The sequence below is a fragment of the Schistocerca piceifrons genome, chromosome 2, assembly GCF_021461385.2.
Source record: "Schistocerca piceifrons isolate TAMUIC-IGC-003096 chromosome 2, iqSchPice1.1, whole genome shotgun sequence".
In the NCBI taxonomy this organism is placed as follows: Eukaryota; Metazoa; Arthropoda; class Insecta; order Orthoptera; family Acrididae; genus Schistocerca; species Schistocerca piceifrons.
Genome location: NC_060139.1, coordinates 766,829,398 through 766,848,219, shown reverse-complemented (window position 1 = coordinate 766,848,219; position 18,822 = coordinate 766,829,398). Strand labels below are relative to the sequence as shown.

Genomic DNA, 18,822 nt, shown 5'->3' with positions numbered 1-18,822 from the left:
GTTTTTGTGCATTTGTTTTCTGCCAACCCACGATGACCAACTTTTACTGCCATCTCCTACATTACTTTTTTACCAAGCAAAGTAGTTTACATTATCTCCTGTGACTTTCTCTTTCGATCTGGCCAGTTCTTAAAATTTCATCTCCTTTCACGACTTTGCTATCGGGGTTTTTTCCAATCATTTTTTTGGATCGTATAGACCACTCTTGTGGCAAGAAGTTCTCGCCCAGTCATTGCCTATTGTTAACCACTGTCTATTCTCACAATTTTCGTATAAAGTTTTCTGATCTTTCCGAAATTTTTCCCTGCTTTTCTTCCCTTTTTCTATCTTTTTCCACCCTCTGAGTCTTGGTTTTGCCACTTCCACCATTTCTAACACTCCAGACCATCCTCTCTTGCCATGATGAATCCCATCATATGTTATACCTGTTATTTTCAAAAACATTTTTTTGAATTATCAAAATTAAGGTCCCACATTCTTTTCTGGAAGTCTGCTTGTCCCTTGGAGTTACTCCCAAAGGCCTAACATTGAACGTGCCACACCATCAACCACCGCTCCTCTCCTACAAACTGAGCTTGGCCAACCTCCTTAACAATCCACAACCTTCACCACTGCCTCCCAGACCTGTAATAACTCATAATCACAAGAAACAACCGCAACAGTACAGTGTTCTCAACCTCTCATCCAAAGCACTCACCTCAATCCGTAGAACTTCTTACCCCACACAAACCATGCACCTCCTCCTTTTACCTTTTTCCTAAGATGCATAAACCCAGTCATCTTGGCTGTCCTACAGTTGCTGGCTTCAAAGCACCCACCGAACGTATATCTGCCTAGTTGATCAACGCCTGCAACCCACAGTACAAAGACTTCCCTCCTACATTAAAGATACCAACCATTTCCTAGACTGTCTAAAATCCGTGTCCACCCCACACCAACCACACACCTTGCTTGTCACCATTGATCCCATCTCTCTCTATACCAACGTCCCCCATGTACATGGTCTGTCTGCTGCTGAACATTTCCTCGTCAACACCCACTTGATTCCAAGCCTATGAGATCCTTGTTCCTCATCTTCATCAACTTTATACTTACCAACAATTACCTCACCTTTGAGGGGCACACGTACAAACAGATCAGGGATACAGCCATGGGAACCAGGATGGCTCCTTCCTATGGCAACTTTTTCATGGGTCACTTGGAGGGTACTTTCCTGGTCCATAAGCCATCAACCCCTCCTTTGGTTTAGATACATTGATGACATCTTTGCCGTATGGACTCATGGTGAGGCTGACCTGTTAAAATTCATGAAATCTCTAAATACCTTATCCTAATTAAATTTCACATGGTCCTATTCAAATTCCCATGCCACTTTCCTTGATGTTGATTTCATCCTCACCAAGGGGACAGTTGCACACTCTCATCCATATCAAACCTACCAACAAACAACAGTACTTACATTTTGACAGTTACCATCTTTTCCATGTCAAACATTCCCTCACATACAGCCTTGGCATTTGAGGCAAATGTATTTGTTGAGATACAGACTCTTTACAGCAATACACCACCACTCTCACTTCAGCCTTCACTGGACGTAATTATCCCAATAAACTAGTTATAAAGCGGATTTCCCTGGCCATCACATCCAATCATGGTACTGCTGATCCCTCCAAATAACAACTTCAGAGCACACCACTTGTCACCCAATATTATCCTGGTCTTGAATATATCAATCAGCTGCTTTGACAAGGCCATGACTTCCTAAAATCATGTCCTGAAATGAGATCCATTCTGTCTAAGATTTTGCCCATCACACCTAGAATAGCTCTTTGATGTCCTCCCAATCTCCGCAACATCCTTGTCAAACCCTATGCTCCTTCTGCACCCATCTCCCTACCCTATGGCTCATACCCCTGTGACCGTCCCCACTGCAAGACTTGCCCTATGCAACCTCCTACCACCACCTATTCCAGCCCTGTAACTGACAAAACACATACTATCAAAAGGAGAGACACCTGCAAAACAACACATCATATACCAGCTGTTATGTAAACACAGTTTGGCCTTTTACATCAGCATGATTACCAACCATTTGTTAGTCGGAATGAATGGGCATAGGTAGAGGGTGTATACAGGCAACACACCATATCATGTTGCAGAGCATGCTGTACAACATGACAGTCATGACCTCGGTGCCTGTTTCACCACACGCACTATCTGGATTCTTCCCCCAGACACCAGTTTCTCAGAACTCCACAGGTGGGAACTAGCACTACAACATGTCCTTGGTTCTTGCCACCCACCTGGTCTTCATTTACATTCATTCCTTCCATCTCAGCATTTATTCACAGTAACTACTTCTTTCTTCATTCGATTTTAGTTTCCTACACCTTTCATTTTTTGGCCGGTCTATTTTCGCCTTCCCCCCCTCCCATCACTGTTACATACAATGCACTTAGCTTTTCACTCTTATTAACTCATGAACAATGTTTTAGTAGTAACCTCTGTTTTGCATATTACCCTGTCTTCCACCTTTAAGCTCTCAGGTTTGCAAATCTCATCTGGTGCAGTCCTCAACAATCAATCTTTCCTTCTCATCCCATCTGGCAAGTCGCCCCTGACCTGGGATTCTGGGTGACTTTTCTGAACTGTACCCCTTTTCCTAAACTTCTCCAGTCCTTTTCGTTCACCCCTCTTCTTTCCCCTTCAAGTCTTCTGCTAGAAGAAGGAAGCACTGGCTCTGAAAGCTTGTCATAGTTAATTCTTTTTTTGTGTATGTTCCCCTGCCACTGCTTGGTGAGTACATCTTTTATCTATCTGTTGATATTGTATTATCACTACTTGATTATTTTGATTATTGAACTATTAGTAACAGGATAGATTGCTACTCACCACAAAGAAGACTTGCTGAGTTGCAGACAGACACAATGAAAAGACTTACATATTATAGCTTTTGGCCAAAGCCTTCTTCAGCAAACTAAACACACACACATTCACACAAGCAACACACCTCACACACGACTGCTACCACCAACAGCTCTAACCAGGATGCGATTGTCACATGAATAGCAATTTGGGGTGAGGCAAGGAAGGGACAGAGATAGCAGGGTGGGGAACTAGATCACCTGATGGAATCATTCAACTCAATTGCTGTAGCTAACTTCCCCTTTAGAGTAACAAGTAACCATCAAAGTTAACTGGTACTGACAGAGGTGAAAGCAGCTGTATCTTGGGAGGGTAACATATCATTTTGGCGAAAGCAATGTATTGTTCCTCCTGTCTCTCTAACTGATGACTGACAATCATGACCTTGAACAAGTATTTTTGTTATTTTAGTAAGTAAGTGTTTGTTTTGAGCTGCTTATTGTGTGGGAAATTTTGTTTCTTTTGTGCTTGTCATGAGAGCAAAAGGGGATGCAACGTATCTGCAAGGCAGGGCTGATGGACACATGGCTTCCTGTGCAGGAAGACAAGTGCTTATTGGGAAAGTTCTTCCATGAGAACATCGTCCCAAGTCGGTGATTTGCTGCAGACCACAGAACCTCACCATGAGAGACAATCATCATGGCATCATTTGTCAACAGAAGCTCATAGAAGACAAACAGAGCTAAATGACATAGACATCTATGTATTGTGGGCACTGTTAACGCTTTGACATAGTAAAATCTAACAGGGAATGAAATACCAGAGATGAAATACATGTACAACAAAGAAACAGCATGTGAATTTATTTTGTAGTGACTAGTGTTTGAGATTTCCAGCTGGCAAGAACTGAGTATCTCTGAGAACAGAGTCTGCTGCCTCAAGATAGAGCAACACAGTCCAGTCAAACAGTGAACAGTGATAAGTAAAGGCGACCACCAAAACTTGTAGCCTACATAGTCCACCTCCATATGATGCCTGAACAATGGTACTCACGTTACATTCCATTCTGGCAACCGTGACAGGACATCTGGATGGTTTGTGTCAGAGAATAAGAAGATTTTGTTGAGGAAAAGAAAAGTTTGATTTAAAATGCAAATAACTTTTGTCAGAAAATGACATTGTCGCCCCTAGCAACAGAAGCAACAACTTGCATTTGCAGCAGTGTTTAAGCTGTTATTTGCTCTGCAAATGCACAAATTCTACAAAAAGTAAGTATGTTGAAGGGAAATTCCTGAATCCCTCAACAGCAATTCCATTAAAGAAGCAAATAAGTCCACAAGAGGGAAGAGCAACATGCAAGTTGGCATTAAGCTGCTAACTCATCTACTCGGCATGGTTTAACACATCTGCAGTCGACAAAGCTGCATTGGTACTGCTGCTTATTCTAGCATCAGTTGCAGTTGCAGACAACTAATTGTCAGCAACAAAGTCTGCTTCATCAGGTGAATTTACTCCTCACTGACATCCCAAGGTGATGTGTGCTGCTCTCAATCTTTGGTGAGCTGTATTTGAAACTTTTTCATGTGGTAGTTGTGGTGTGTGTGTGTGTGTGTGTGTGTGTGTGTGTGTGTGTGTGTGTGTGTGTGTGTGTGTGTGTGCGTGTGCGTGTGCGTGTGTGCTAGTGGGATCACAACTGAGCGACCAAAGTTTTCTTATGTTCGGTTTGTACCAAGTCTGTAGTGCTGCAGAAGTAGACATCAAATTAGAATCTTGTGATACTGATTTTGTTAGTGCATGCCAGCAGGTACTAGAGCCATGCAACAAATGTCACTGAGTGGTTACAGGCTTTGAATAAAAGTATAGTTGATTCAAAGAATGAAATATTAACCATAAAAACTCAAGCTTCTTGTATTACTGACTAAAAATCGAATTGCCTTTGACAAAAACAAAGTTTAGAAACACACATTAGGGAATATTGACGAGAGAAAAAAGAAATAAATGCTAAAATTACAGAGTTGCAAACTGCAATAAGGACATTAATTGTGGAGTTATGTGACGAGGTACATATACAACTCGATCTAGGAAGAAATGAGGTCAATGGACAATTTCACGAGGTAAACAATGACGAAAAAAATTGCAAGAATTTACAGAAATACAATTTAAAGCAGTAAAGCAACTAATCTCAGCCACACAGTCGAGATTGACTGTATTAAAACAAATCAAAGAATCCGATTTAATGGTTATTCCGAGATCCACACTTGATAATTTGGATGACTGAGTAACCGACTTAATAGAGCAGAATGTACAAAAGAAAATCAAATCAACTGTCAATACAGCACAGTACGAAGCACTCTCATAAAGGCATGGGGAGGAAGTACTGAAAACCTGGGATGAGATCACGAAAACAAATGAGAAGATAAAAACACGATGACTAATGGACAGTAGTGGACTGTAAGGAGAGTAAAATTTCAATTTAATTGAAAAACTGCAACTAGGAAATGTAACAAGTTTTTTCCAAGCAATGTTCAAAGTTAAAACCAGAGGAGAAGAAAATCTGAGTATTTTTTGACGGTGTTTGTAGGTCACTGGCTCAATTTTGTGACTATTCAAGAAGAATTATCTGTAATGTGTCATACAATCTACACTCTATAGTTGTGATTTATTTACTGCTAAGTGAAGAATTGTTAAACAGCATGGTAGGAAGTAAAGACTTGAGATGTGTCTACTGCCAAATCCTGGTGGTGGGTATGTTGCGTCGTGTTGAGTGTACTGGAGATTATTAAAGATGTGGTGTGCCTCATATTGCCAGTCAGAGGGCTGGAGAGATTTTCAGTTACGTTGAAGCTTCACTAGCAGATATTATACCATGAGAGGTCTTTGTATTTATTTGCTTACTGGAGGACAGCACCCTTATTTATACAGTTAGCTGTTTATTGCAGAAGGAGAAGAATAGCGTGGAGAGAAATGTCTGTCCCTGCATGATGCAAGCAAATCTGTTGGTTCCACTGCAGCAGAAAATTTAAATATTAAATAGGATATAAACAAAAATCAAACAATGGAAAATCCAGGATGGAATGTAACAATACCAGAGAAGGAAAGTTGCTATTCACCATATAGCGGAGATGCTGAGTCGCAATAGGCACAACAAAAAGATTCACATAATTAAAGCTTTTGGCCATTACAGCCTTTGTCAGCATTAGGCACACACATGCCCACACAAACACACACACACACACACACACACACACACACACACACACACAAGCAAACTCAACTTGCAGACACATCTGCAATCTTAGAGAGCTGAATCCACACTGCGAGCAGCAGCACCAGTGTATGATCTGAGTGGCGACTGAGTGGGGGTAAGGAGGAGGCTGGGGCGGGGAAGGGGAGGGATAGTATGGTGGGAGTGGTGGACAGTGAAGTGTTGCAGTTTAGGCGGAGGGCAGGAGAGAAGGTGCGGTGAGGGGGGCGGGGGGCAGTAAGTAGCGAAAAGGAGAGAAATAAGAAGAAATTAAAAGCTGGGTGCGGTGGTGAAATGACGGCTGTGTAGTGCTGGAATGGGAACAGGGAGGGGTCTGGATGGGCGAGGACAGTGACTAACGAAGGCTGAGGCCAGGAGGGTTAATGGAACATAGGATGTATTGCAGGGAAAGTTCCCACCTGCGCAATTCAAAAAAGCTGGTGTTGGTGGGAAGGATCCATATGGCACAGGATATAAACAGATATGGACAGAGATAGAGTTTAAGTTCAGTACTAAATTAAATCTTTCCATGTGCCAAAACATTACTGCATGTTAAATCATGTAATTATTTGGTTGGGATTTAATACTGAATGAGTAAAATTAAGAGATGTTATTGATGTTCAGTTCTGTCAGCTGTTGCTGAATGCTATTAGGGAGTGTGCACTTGATGGACTGGTACAACCATGCATAAGCGTCCGTTAAAATGATCCTGGTGGGCCCTTTTAGCATGATTGTTTAATGTACTTGGAATTTGCCACAATTAAGTACTGGCATGAGTAATTAGGGGACTGTGGGAACCTAATTATTCGGTCACGAAATGATTATCTGAATAAGTTACATTACAAAATAACTGATATCAAAGTTTGACTATTATTTATTTATTTACTGGTCCTGTGAATCTAGGACTGTACAGTGTACAAAAGATATTGGACCATTCATTAATTACAATACACATTCCTTGATTTTTTTCCTTATTTTCAGACATCATTTTAACAACAGATAAAATTATACAATATTTTCTTAGTCTACAAATTTTATAAAAACAGTCTTAATCGGTGAGGCAGTTTTGTTTTTCTAGGTATTCCATTACTGTATAGCAGCTGTGCTCAACCAAGTAATCCTCCACAGTTGATTTGAACTTGTTTAAGTCCATCATTATTATTGTGGATTTGGATAGTGTATTGTATAGTTTGATGCCAGGTTGGAGCAAGCTTTTCTGTAATAGCGCTGTGTTGGTCTGTTGTACATGTACATCATTTATTTGCCTTGTGTGGCAGCTATGTACAGATTCATTACGGATGATGCTTGGACTGCCGGTGTTTAGTTTTCCTTTTATAATAATTACATTTTCAAGTATATAAATACATGAAATGGTAGTATTTTATTTTTCCTAAATAGTGGCTTACTTGATGATCATTGATCTAATCCTTCCATTAATCTGATAACCTTTTCTGCAATCTAAATGATTTCTGACTAGCTCCACAATTTCCCCAGAACACTAAACCATATTTCAGTATTGAATGAACATAAGGCAATGTATATGGCTCTGAGATTATCATGTGATATACAATTTCTTATTACTGTCATTACGAAACATGCTTTGCTCAGTTTTTTGTTCACATAGTCCACGTGTGTATCTCATTTCATGTTCTGTTGAATCCACATACCGAGAAATTTTGTATTCCCTGGTTTTTCAATTTTTTGTCCACGTATTTCTACATGAGGATTAGCTGGTGTCCTATTCTGGGTGGTGAAAATATCCATTGCAACAGTTTCTTCCAGATTTATAATTAAATTGTTTGCATCAAAGTACTGTACTATCTTCTCTGTGACAGTCTTAATGTCATTTTCAAAGTTTTCTTTGCTACGTCCTGTACTTAAAGATGCTGGTGACCTCTGCAAATTCATATAGCTTACTGTTTTTACTGTTTATATGTAAATTGTTTACATATAGTAAGAACAGAATTGGACCTAAAATGGAACCTTGGGGAACTCCATGTTTGACCACTAATAAATCTGACTGATGAGGTTTGACTGTTCCATTTACTTCATGTGTTATCTCTATGAGCTGTTTTCTTTCATGAAGGTATTATTTAATCCTGTTATGCCCTGCTCCCCTAATGCCCCAGATCTCAATCTTACTTACTAATTTATCATTACTGATGGTATCAAACACTTTTGACAAGTCTATGAATTCACTTGATGTATGTTCCTGCCTATCTAGGGCCTGTAGAGTTTCATAAAGAAAAGAAAAGATTGTTGTTTCAGTAGAGTGATTTCTCCTAAAATCATGCTGAGATGCCGTTAGTATACTATATTTATTTATGAAATTTGACACGCTCTTGTAAAAGAGTTTCTGTAGAGAAACTGGTCTATAGTTTGACACCTGTTCGTGGTTTCTTTTTTTTGTGTAGTGGTTTTGCTTTATCAATTTTTAAACATGTTGGAAAGCTGCCTGTTGAGAAGCCAGGTTTACAACATGTCAGTGGTTCAGAAATTAAGTCTACACATTTTTTTACAACAAAAACTGATATGTTATCTATTCCTGATGAATGTTTTGATTTTAGAAGCTTGATGTCTTGCTGTACTTCTTATGTATTAGTCGGTATGAGAAATATTGTTTTCTCTACCTGTTCAATTTTTGATGTTATTTGTGAGGGATGTTTTTGGGTACCTTTTGCTCGATAAGTTTTACTGCTACATTTACACAATAACTGTTAAATGTATTAGCTAACTCCTTTGGTTTGCAGATAGTGTGAGAATTTTCATTCAACTGTATATTATTAGTTTTTGTTTTGTTACTTCCTGTTTCTTCCTTTACAATATTCCAAACAGCTTTCATTTAATTGGATACATTTCTCATGTGTGTCATTTTCCATAACTTTGGCACTCTTTATTACTTTCCTGAGAATTATTTTATAGTTTTTAAAATACCTATCAAACTCTGGTGTTGTGTGACATGTTTTTGTAACTCCGTAGACCGTTTCTCTGCACATCATTTTCTGATACCTTTAGTGATTCATTTCTTTGTACGAGTGAGTTTTGACCGCCTAATTTTAAGTGGAAATGCTACATAAAAATGATATTTAATTGTATCCATAAAGATATTAAATTTGTCAGATATATTCCCAGCACCATAAATTTGCTCCCATGATTCTTTTTTTAAATGATTTCTAAATATTTCAATATTATGCAAATTTTAATCCTGCTACTGTACCTCAGATGCACTGTTAAAAATATATTTATTTATGTCTATATGTTCATAAGGAGAATAAAAAAAACTGAGTGCTACTGATACCACATAAAATGGGAGAAGTGTTAGGCAGGCTCAAACAAGTAATGTACAGGGTGATTATAATTAAAGTTAAACTTTCAAACCACTTTAGAAATAACACCACTGGTCAGAATGACGTCAAGTTGCAATGGAATATTATTGGATGAGGAGGAAAACGTATAGCAGAAGAAAAATAAATAGTTACAAAATGTAGTGATAGATGGCGCTGTAAGGACCATAATTTAATAGTGGTCGACTACAAATGACATATGAATCATACAACAATGCCTACGGTGTAAGTTTGATGTTAAACAAACTGTACTACTTAGTGTGCATGGGTGGACAGGTTAGTTACACAAGTCCATCCACCATGGCAAGGTCATATCACACTGGATGGGAATAATCGGTTTTTAATTGTCCTGAGGCCAAAAACTGCATAAAAACCATCACTCAATTGATTTTTAATTGTCCTGAGGCCAAATACCGCATAAAAAGTATCAATCACATCAATTTTTAATTGTCCTGAGGCCAAAAACCACATAAAAAGCATCAGTCAAAATCAAATTGGACTATTAATTTCCATGTGACTGGTGCAAAACATGTCCAATATGCTCTCCACCATTATCTGCGACAAGTTGTAATTGAGAAACAGCATGTACCACAATTGATCGCAGTGTTTCTGAGGTCATGTTCAGAATGTGTTGCACAATGTGTGCCTTCAATGCAGCTAAGTTTCCAATCGCAACACTAAACACATAACATTTCGGATAGCCCCACATCCAGAAGTCACACAGATTAAGATCACGTGATCGGAATGTCCAGGCTGTATGGAAATGGGGGCTGATAATTCTAGGATTTCCGAAATGGCACTTCAGCAGCTGCTTAACTGGATTTGCAATGTGTGGAGGTGCACCATCTTGCATAAAAGTGATACCATCTACACATCCACACTTTTGGAGAGCTGGAATGACATGGTTGCGTGAAGACACTCATAGCACTTACCAGTGATGGTACAGGTAACAGGACCGGAAGCACCTGTCTCTCTGAAAAAATATGGCTCTATGATAAATGATGCCGTAAACCCACACCACACAGTAACCTTTTCAGAATGAAGTGGTACTGGTTGATTTGCATGTGGATTTTCCGTTGCCCATATTTGCCAGTTCTGTATATTGACATATCCTTCCAGATGGAAGTGGGCTTCGTCTGTCCACAAAATCTTCCACAGCCAATCATTTTCCACTTCTGTGCAAGCAAGAAAATCTAAAGCAAAGGTCTCTCTTGCTGGTAGGCCAATAGGAAGCAACTCATGCTCATGGGTAATTTTGAATCGATAGCAAAGAAGGATGTTTCATAGGATTTTACACACTGTGTTCACAGGTATGTCCAATGCTCGGGCATTTCTCCGGGCACTACACATTCACACTCCACCACTCGTCTCCTCCTGCATTGCTATGGCCACTGATTCCACTGACGTCGACTTAATTTGTTTCCTCCCTCTACCAGACTGCACACCAAAAGAACCCGTCTTTTCTTAATCATTTTCTCCAGACTCACGGTGGTCATCAGACCAATGCCTTTTTTCAGCTCTATTCAGAGTTCGCAACTTCTGCAGAGCAACGTGTGCACAGTCATCATTCTTGTAATACAGCTTACAGGCAGAGCACAATCCTGCATTGAGACAGTCATGGCGAACATTGCACATGCAAAAATGCAGATCCAAAAAGAAGAAAAGCCGTGTACCTGGCGTGTTTATACCAACTTCAATGGGTCGTGCGCATTTACTACTCTGACATATACAGCACTATCTATTGATCAATTTTCACACTATTTTTTTTTTCTTCTGCCATATATTTTCCCTCGTCTCTGATAATATTCTGTTGCAATTTGATGTCCTCCTGACCAGTGGTGTTATTTCTACAGCGTTTTGAAAGGTTAACTTAAATTATAATTGACCTGCACTATAACTAATGACATGGTAACATCCAGGCTATATCCTCGTGAAGATGGTGTATCAATTTCCAAGCATATAGTATTACATCACTTGCAGGAGTGTTCTTGAACAGCTGTAATGGATGTGCAAGTTCAAGATGGAGAAGTGAGTTCTAGATGCCAAAAGGAGCAGGTTTCATAAAGTGGAACATAAAAAGATGTTTCATATGGCATGGACTGATGACTATCCATATTTGTGTAAGAGATAGGTGGGGATGGACCAAAAGGATGACCCACACCGAAAGAGGAATCAAGGAAAGAATAAGAGGATACTATCTCAGTAGAAAAATTATTGTGCACGTGTAGTGATTAAGTACCAAGTCACTTGTAAAATAGTTAAACACATTTTTAGTTGCCATGTTCATTAATCAGGTTCCTGCCAGTTTTTTGCATTTTTCCAGCATGATATTTCAACTGCATGACTCGCAGTCTTCTTCAGGTGCTGTCTGACACTGATTCCAGTGTGGAATGAGTCCGAGTGGCATATTTGCTGTATGTTGGGCTGCTATCTGCCAAAATAAGAAGAATTCTCCTCAAACAGAACATTAAAAGCATGTTCCATTCACCCACCAAGATTAAGGCTCTGCGAGGGAGTGTGAAGGGTGACCTGTTTCTATAGAAACTGGGTGTTTACCATGTACCATGTAATGTGGTATGACATACATTGGCCATATGACCAGGACAGTTGACATCAAGTGCAAAGAGCACCTACAGCACACCAGACTGAGAGGCAACCAAGTCAGCGATTGCTGAGGATTCTTTAGAATTCGATCATTCTATGAAGTATAATGATGCCAAGATTTTAACACAAACATCAAGATACTGGGACAGCAACATCAAAGAATCTATTGAGATTAAGGTCGCAGAGAATCTCATTAACTGGGAGACCGGTTTCCAGCTGAGCTTGGCTTGGAACCCAGCACTTGATTTTCTGAAGACGCAATGGAGGTAACATCCAGACCCCAAGGGTCACAAGTATAAAGATGGAATTAGAGATAACAGCCCAGTACATGTGCCTAACACAGCACACTGCAGGAACAGAATGTCCTACTTCACAGGACTCAAATGACGACAATTGGAAGATAAAACATCTAGCACAGCTTGGACATCATTCAGAACTTAATTCAGCTATAATGGCGATGGATAATAACCACAAAGTAAGCGCACAGTGTTCGGAACAGATATGGCTAGAACAAAATGCTACAGCCATTGCTACTGGTCGGTGCACACAACGTAGCCATACATAAATACTGGACTCGTTCCACACTGTAATCAGAATCGGACAGCACCTGAAGAAGACTCCTGTACGCTCTTGTACTGTATGCTGGGTGTGGGGCGGGGGGAGGGGGGGGGGGGTGCACAAAAATGGATTAAGTGGGGCTGAGGAAGCATAGTAATTGGGGTACAATGTTCAGTGTAAGTGAAGGCGTGTATTATGATACCCACAGGCCCATGCTGGTTTGCGGTTGTCGTGAGACTCACGCAGTTAAATATCGTGCAGGAAAGATGTGAATAACTGGCAGAAAGCTGATTAATCAACATGACACCTCGCTGGGAAAGCCTGAAGAATTACATTTTTAGTTGTTTAGAAGAATGAATTGTCATGACATCCTTCATTTAAGTGGGGGGTATGAGGGGGTAACATATCACTTTCAGGAAAGTAATGTGTTATTCCCAATATCTCTCTAACCAACGAAGAATAATAGCGACCTCAAGAAAGCATTTTTGTTATTTTAATAAGTAAGTGTTTGTTTTGGGCTGCACATATTGTTGGGAAATTTTGTTTCTTTTGTGCCTGTCATGAGAGCAAAAGGGACACAGCATCTGCCAGGCAGGGGCCATGGGCACCTGGCTTCCTGCGCATGAAGTTATTCCACAAGAACGCCGTCGCACTTTGTAGATTCGCTGCAGACCACAGAACCTCACAGTGCAAGACAATGGTCATGACATCACTTGTCAGTGGAAGATCACAGAAAACATACAGAGCTAAATGACAAAGGCATCTATGTATTTTGAGCGTTGTTAGTTAACTCTAAGATGGAATGTAATGACAGAAGTGAAACACATGTGGGATAAAGTAGCAGCACGTGATTTTATTTTGTAGTGATTGGTGTTTGAGTTTTCCAGCTGGCTTGGACTTGGCATCTTCAAGAACAGAGTTGCTGCGCAAGACAGAGTAACACAGTCCAGTCAACAGTAACAGCAACCACCAAAACTTGTAGCCTACATAATCCACCTCCATAACACACCTGAACAACGGTAGGTGCGTTACATCCAATCTCTAAGTCAAATCCTCCACAGACTGTCAGATCCTGACGGAAAACTGCTTACAGTAAATTACATCAAACTGTGTGATAAAGCTAAACTTTCCTTCAAAACTTTCAGGTCAGTCAGTAATGATACTGCAGAAACATTCACTCTTTACTTGCAGCAGATTAGTAATATGACACGAACGATCATCAAAACAAAAAAGTTAAAGTGCATAACTTAAAAGCTATGAGCACTTATTCCATAGACGAGATGAGTTTCACAGTAATGAACACAACGGTAGGCATTTTGGAGCCCACATTTACTAGAGTTTTTTGCTTCGAATAATTGTTCCTGTCATATCCCTGAATACTGACGATTCCTCCTGGAACACCATGTATAGGAAAAGGAATGTTACTAACACATTTAGCTTGTTCTCTAATGAGTTCATGTCATTATTTGAAGCTGTGTTCCCCAAAAAATCATAAGAACCAAGCCTGAGGCTATAAAAGGAAACCCTGGATTACTAGAAAGAGCAGAATTCCCTGTAGAACAAAAAGAAAGTTTGAAAACTTGTATATACAGTATCATTTTCATCATAGTTATATATATTTTTTACTATATCACTACTTTTGATCACACTGTAACAAAGGGGGGGGGGGGGGGGAGGAAGACAGGGAAAAATAAATTATACATATTTTTTTTTTTTTTAGAATTTTCCCAAGACGAGTGTGTTGGCTACAGTAAAAATAAAGTTATATGAATGACTAAGGATATCTGATGATCCCATAAAAAATAAGAACTGTATTTTGTGTTCTTATATCTGTATGTGAACGGTCTCTGGCTACTAAACTGAGTCAGTTATTACAAATTATTGTTTAAGTACATTCAACTTCAGAACACAATGAACTACATAAATTTAAGTTTGTGTTATGTTACACATTAACAATGAATGGTGAATCCACCATATGGACCATAAAAGCTGGTTTATGCACGCCAAGCAGCTAAAATGTGCTTAAAATAATTAAGTGAATTTATGCAACATACACCTCCCCAAAGGCAAATTAGAATTTTTTTATGGCTACATACATACATTTTTCCTCTCATCTCATTTCTTAAAATTTCAGACAACTTAATAACATAACATACATTTAAGTCCCCTAGTTTGAAGTTACCAACTGCATATACCAGGAGTTTCAAATTATGATTAATTTTACAAACTTACTTTCATAGGAGACTTCATATAAAACATTTTATGATCATCATTATTGTTTTAGTCACCTGTTACAATTACAGGTACATTAAGATATTATATTGTGGCTAAGAAATTCATCTATACTACATGTACACTACAATAAAATCCATGAAAAAGAAAAAGTTTTAGTTTATCTTTAAACTTGGGCATGTTCCCAACCAGATCTTTATGAGAGGACATTAAAAATATTGGTGCTATTGCACAGAACCCCCTTCTACACCATCTTTTTTTTCCCCCGTTCTGTCAGATCATAGTGAATATCAATTCTCCTCAGGCTGTTACAGTTGTGATATGAACTAATGGTTCATTGTATTGATAATATATCCACACATGTTGTAAAAATGGATGGACATATAAATGCATATATGTTTCACATGTCCTCCTCAACTACTGGACCAATTTCAATCAGACATAGTACACGTTTCACTTACCGTCTGGAAAGAATCACAGCAGGAGTAAGAACTACCCTCCTTTCAAAGAGTTGTGGGTGAGAGTGAAAAGGCAGTGTAGCCCATGACACACACATTCCCTTACTTTAGTCATCCAGTATTTGAGAATGATAGCACTTAGTGACTTTCAACACACGTTACACATAATTTCATACATTTATGAAACTTTTTTTTTTGTTGACAACCCCCACAAAATGGTGGAAGGAAAAAAAGTTTGTCGCTAACTACATTTTCACTATTCACAAGGTAAAACTGCTGCATGAAGCATGACATTTTATTTATAACTTCTTTAATGTTAATTGTATTTGCAACAAATTTTGCAGATAGTATTCACACAAACCAGCAAAATTATATCACTGCAAGATACACAGTTAAGGAGATACAACATTATAAACAATGAGCTGTGCAAAAATGAAACTGCAGGGTGAAATGCGTTAGAGATATAGATGAAATATATCTACAAATATGTGAAATATGTTAAATATATGTGAAACATATATGACATGTGTATACATGGACAAAGCAATGAGTATAATCACTAATTATAAAGCCCTGGAACGATTTCAATGAAATTTGGTACACATGTGAATTCTGATATGGAAAGAAATACTGTAGGCTCAAGGATCACCAACACTCATTGGAGTGAATGTGGTAATATGGAGAAAGAAAGGACTGTGGTAGATGGACACAGCTAGGGGGAGGATGAGAAGGACAGAAAGATGGGGAAGAGAGAGGAGGATATGGACAGAGAAAGGAAAAAGGAGAAGGGCAGAGACAGGAGTAGGAAGAGAATGGCAGAGAGGGGGGGGGGGGGAGATGAAACAGGGAGAGGGGAGGAGGAAACGGAAACAGAAAGGAAAGACGAGGAAATGGACAGAGAAAGGAAGAGGTGGAGACGAGCAGGGAGAAGGGGATGAGGAGACAGAAAGAGAGAGGGGGAGGAGGAGATGGACAGAGAAAGGGGGAGAAGGAGATGGACCAAGAGAGGGTGAGGAAGAGGTGGATTAGAGGGTCACAGCAGGAAGGAGCAGATGCACAGAGGGACAAAGAGATAAGCAAAGAGAGTGTGAGGAGGAGATAAACAGGGAGAGAAAGAGGAGGAAATGGACATAGAAAGGAAAGTTTAGGGAATGGGCAGAGAACGGAAGAGATGAAGATGAACAGGGAGATGGGGGAAAAAGCAACAGAAAGAGAGATGGGGAGGAGAAGATGGACAAAGAGAGGGGAAGGAGGAGGTGGAATTAGATGGAGACAAGAGGAGATGGACAGAAAGGGAAGGAGGAGATGGACAGAAGGGGAGGAGCAAATGGACAGAGAGGGCAGGGGAGAGGAGCAGATGGACAGAGTGGTGGGGAGGAGGAGATGGACAGAAACAGGGGCGTGATGTTATGGACACAGAGTGAGAGATGGAGGAGATGACAGTGAGAATGGGTGGAGGAGATGACAGAAGGGGTGGAGGAGATGGACAGAGAGTGGCGGGTGGGGGGGAGAGGTGAAGGAGGAGATGGTCTAATAGAAAATTGGAATAAATATGTACAAGGGCACCACCAGGTACTCAGCTGGCTGTATAACATAATGTTAGTTGATAATATATTCTCCCTACACCAGTTGATAAAAACAGATCTGAAAGAAATTTGGAGACACATTTGCCAATTTGAAATATCAGACACTGTAAGCACTGTCAATTGTGAAAGATATAAATACCTAGGGAACATAATCAATAAATATGGAACACGTGAAGACGACTTAAGAAACAAACTGAGGTCAGGAAGGGGAGCAGTATTAAAATTGAACTCCCTTTTATGGTCCACAAAATTCAGATTTAAAAGAAACCTTAACATGTAGAAAGCCAACTACCACCTACAGTTCAGTGCTGGATGATTATGGAGAACTGCAAGAAGATCAAAGCTGTAGAAATGGACTATCTAAGACAAGCATCAAGACTCTGCAATTTGGAACATAGAACAAATAAAGATGCATGAGAAATAACACACAAGAAAAGTACTATGTTGGATGGAATAGAACACAGACAACTTTTCTAGTTTGGAGATTTAATGAGAAAGGGACAAGAAAGAATATCCAAGAATATATTTTCAATAATGGAAAATCCAGAATCGAATGTAACAATATTATGAAAAGGATATTTGCTACTCACCAAATAGTGGAGATGCTGAGCCAGCATCTCCACTATATGGTGAGTAGCAACTATCCCTTTCGTAACATTGTTGCAAGAATATATTTTAATATAGACCAACAAACAGAAGGCACAGAGGAAGACCGCAACTTAAATGGATTCAAGGGACAGAGAGGGAGTAACCAACAGAAACTTGACCATTGAGGGCACACAAAATAGGTTATCCTGGAGGCTGAGATGTGGGATGAGCTGAAGGCCCCATCCCCCACCCACCCTCTCATCCTGGTAGATAGCTGATAAGTGACATGGCTGCTTTCATAAGTGGCCTGGTCTCCACCTTCGAGTGAGGTTCTAAATGTGCTTCACTCATCATGTAAATAAAAATTTGCATAAGTATGCACTTTTACTACACATTTTGGATTTTAACAACTGACAAGCATTAAAAGGATGCTACTTATTACAGACACGCCAAGCTCCATAAGGCGCATTTTAGCTGTACATATTTTTACTCAATATGAGGAACTTCAATCACATTGTTGTCTTATTACCTCGTTTTTTTGGGGTGAACAGCCTGAGGAATTCACCCCCACCCCCCAACCCCCACCTCCCACCCACTCCACTGTTGAGAAGAGAATTACACACATTATGACTGGAGTTCAGCTGAAACACCCTTCCAGATATCTGTTACAGAAACGAAAGGTTTTTACAATAACATCTCAGTACATCATCTCCCTTGTATGTTTCATTAACAAAAACCATTCTCTTTTCAAATAAGAGTGCACTGAAAGAGTACTTGCCATAAAACTCATTCTACGCAATTTGTGAATGTTTTAGCATAAATGAGTGTGCATATGTGTAGTTTTGTTGTATAACTGGTATGTCCCTTTAGTGCAAGCATTAACATAAAATATTTTTGTCTTAAAAGATACATTGCTTTTATGTGTGTTGAGATATTACTAATATGAATATCTTGTAAAGTATGCATTAATGGTAATTCTGATGTCTTGTTGTTATATGTACCTTATTTATTTCATTGTATTATGATGTAACATTAGTTGATATGAGTGCTGTCATGAATTTGTAGTATTGCACCTTATTGTATCCATTATTGTAAATTTTATACAATTTTCATGATTGTAAATATTGTAAAAACACTAACAACTCTAATATTGTTGGGATCTATGGAACCTACAATAAAATAAATAAAAAAGTACTTAAAATATTTTTTTTAGTATAAGTCATGAACTTGTTATAAGCAATAAAAAAGTTGGCGAAAGTAGAGACATAGTGTTGTGTTAGAGTATAATACCAACACTGATAGTATAGTACAATGACATTACTACAAGCATAAAAGAGTAGCAC

The 18,822-nt window shown here is 39.2% G+C and overlaps 1 protein-coding gene across 3 annotated transcripts in view; it reads right to left on the bottom strand.

Annotated features, from left to right (window-relative positions):
- The window catches only part of LOC124777985 (ATP-binding cassette sub-family A member 7-like), a 594,849-nt gene that overhangs the window by 418,397 nt on the left and 157,630 nt on the right, over positions 1–18,822 (bottom strand). The window lies entirely within an intron of this gene.